The sequence below is a fragment of the Orycteropus afer genome, unplaced genomic scaffold (assembly GCF_000298275.1).
Source record: "Orycteropus afer afer isolate SDZICR_OR568_19922 unplaced genomic scaffold, OryAfe1.0 scaffold00169, whole genome shotgun sequence".
Taxonomy (NCBI): domain Eukaryota; kingdom Metazoa; phylum Chordata; class Mammalia; order Tubulidentata; family Orycteropodidae; genus Orycteropus; species Orycteropus afer.
The window spans coordinates 1,062,950-1,066,378 of NW_006921756.1; positions in this window are offsets into that span (position 1 = coordinate 1,062,950).

Sequence of the window (3,429 nt, forward strand, 5' to 3'; positions counted from 1 at the left end):
GCAGAGAGTAGCTAAAGCAAATGGAAGAAATGACAAGATAAAAGAATTGAACCAAACATTTCAAAGAGCAGCTCGAGAAGACAAAGCCAATTACTATAATGGAATGTGCAAAGACCTGGAGTTAGTAACCAACAGGGAAGAACACACTCAGCATTTCTCAAGCTGAAAGAATTGAGGAAAAAATTTAAGCCTCGAGTTGCAATATTGAAAGATTTGACAGGCAAAATATTGAATGATGCAGGAAACATCAAAAGAAGATGGAAGGAATACACAGAGTCACTGTACCCAAAAGAAGTGGTCGATGTTCATCCATTTCAGGAGGTGGCATATGATCTAGAATCAATGGTACTGAAGGAGGAAGTTGAAGCTTCAATGAAGGAATTGGCAAAGAACAAGGCTCCGGGAATTGATGGAATACCCATTGAGATATTTCAACAAACGGATGCCGTGCTGGGGGCACTCACTCAGTTATGCCAAGAGATTTGGAAGACAGCTACCTGGCCAACTGACTAGAAGAGGTCATGATATTTCCAATTGCCTCGTATTTGTACCCATTCCAAAGAAAGGTGATCCTACAGAATGTGGAAATTATCGAACAATATCATTAATACTGCACACAAGTAAGATCTTACTGAAAATAACTCAAAAACGGTTGCAGCAGTATACTGACAGAGAACTTTCAGAAGTGCAAGCTGGATTCAGAAGAGGACGTGGAACAAGGAATATCATAGCTGCTGTTAGATGGATCTTGACTCAAGGCAAAGAATACCAGAAAGATGTTTACTTGTGTTTTATTGGCTATGTGAAGGTATTTGATTGTGTGGATCATGACAGAATATGGATAACATTGAGAAGAATGGGAATTCCCAAACACTTGATTGTACTCATGAGGAACCTGTACTTTGACCAGGAGGCCGTCGTTCGAACGGAACAAGGGGACACTACATGGTTTAAAATCAAGAAGGGAGTGCATCAGGGTTGTATCCTTTCCCCATACTTATTCAATCTGTATGCTGAGCAATTAATCCGAGAGCTGGACTATATGAAGAAAAACGTGGCATCAGGATTGGAGGAAGAATCATTAACAACCTGAGATATGCTGATGATACAACTTTGCTTGCTGAAAGTGAGGATGACTTGAGGCACTTACTGATGAAGATTAAAGAACACAGTCTGCAGTATGGATTATATCTCAATATAAAGAAGACAAAAATCCGCACAACTGGACCAATAAGCAGCATCACGATAAATGGAGAAAAGATTGAGGTTGTCAAAGAATTCATGTTGCTTGGTTCCACAATCGATGCCAATGGAAGCAGCAATCAGGACATTAGACAACGTGTAGCACTGGACAGGTCAGCTGTGAAGGAACTCTTTCAAGTGCTGAGGAACAAGGATGACTCCTTGAGGAATAAGGTGTGCCTGACACAGTCCATGATATTTCCAATCGCCTCATATGCATGTGAGAGCTGGACAATGAATAAGGAAGACTGGAGAAGAGTTGCTGCTTTTGAGTTGTGGTGCTGGCGAAGAATGCTGAAAGTACCATGGACTGCTAAAAGAACAAACGGATCTGTCCTAGAGGAAGTGCAGCCGAAATGCTCCTTGAAAGCGAGAATGGCCAGACTTCGTCTCACCTACTTTGGTCATGTTGTCAGAGGGGACCATTCCCTGGAGAAGGATGTCATGTTTGGTAAGGTGGAGGGTCGACAGAAGAGGGGAAGACTTTCAATGAGATGGATTGATATGGTGGCTGTGACAATGGACTCAAGTATAGCAAGGATCATGGAGCTGGTGTGGGATCAGGCAGTGTTTCGTTCTGCTGTGCATTGGGTCACTATGAGTCTGAAACGACTCCACAGCACCTGACAACAACAACAACAATTACCATTTGTGGCTGATGCCCTACCCATGATTAAATTTGTAATCTGCCCAATTCTCTAGGAAGAGAAAACTAAAATCAAACCAACTGTTCCGGAGTGGATTCCAACTAACAGAACCCTATAGGACAGAGTAGAATTGCCCCATAAGGTTTCCAAGGCTGTGAATCTTTATGGAAGCAGGCTGACTCATCTTTCTCCCATGGAGCGGCTGGTGGGTTTAAACTGACGACCTTTTTGTTAGGAGCCAAATGCTTTAACCAGTACACCACCAGAGCTCTTACCTAGCAAGAGAGATACAGAAATCACCATATTAAGTGATTAGGATAGAGGTTTGACTAATGTAACAGACACCCAAAATAACAATGACTTAAACAACAGAAAAGTGTATTTATCTTTCATGTAACTGAACAGAGCTAGTTTGGCAGCTTTGTTCTATGAGTTTATCCAGGCACTTCTACACTGTTGTATTGCCATTCCTAGGATGTTGTTCTCATCCCTGTCGTCCAAGTTAGAGTTCCACCATGACCACATTCCAAGCAACAGGATGGAAGAAAGGGAAAAATAAGAAAGGAAAGAAATGCTTCATCTTTTTAGAAGCATAATTCAGAAATTGCATTCCTTACTTGCTCAAATCTCAACATCTCATTGGCCAGAGTTTTGTCACATGACTCCACTTAGCCACAAGGGAGAATTATTTCTATTTTATGGGGCTACATGTCCAACAATGTAAGGGAAAAATGGATACTGAGGGGGCAAATACCTGTCTTTGTCATAATAATAATATAGAAATCATTGAAGCTGACTCTTAGTTGTGGGCTCCTCTGAATCACCTATGGAGTCTTAGAAGAATAGAGCATGTTAGAATCGTTGAAAGAACTCTCCTCCATGTAGACTCCCCAGTCCATTGGAAACACTGAGGGTCACCTCCCTTAAGGGTATTAGCAAACAGCCAAGAGGTATAATTAGAACCTCTGTATTTTAAATAATTAAGAAGAAGAATTTCTAGGTCTCTAGGATGTAGTTCATTGAGAAACTTGCCCTTGGGTTGGTTGTTTCCGTGGGAAGTGACATTTTATATGGAATCTGAGAGAGTGGAAGATTAAGAACTGCTGTTGTGGAAACTCTGGCCTAGACACTCTCTCTCTTTTTTCTTTCCTTTGCCCATTGTTTTTTTTTAATTTTTATTGTGATTTGGGTGAAAGTTTACAGAGTAAATTCACTTTCCATACAGCAGCTCACATACATTTTGTCTAATGACATTGACTACAATTTACCACAATGCAACAGCTCCCCTCCACTTCCTCCCTATAATTACCTCTTCCCTGTGTCCTTCCCTCCCATGTACTCCTGCCCCCTGAGCTGTCTCCTTGTGCATAGGCAGCCCTTCTTTCTCAATGATTATTCTCTCCAAGTAGTATATCTACCTCAGGTAAATGTTCAACTCATATGCCTGTCTTCTGTTTGGCTGGAAACCACAGGTGTGGGTTCAATTCCAGACCTGAAGGGCAGCTTGGGGCCATAGTCTCAGTGGTTCCACCAGGCTCTA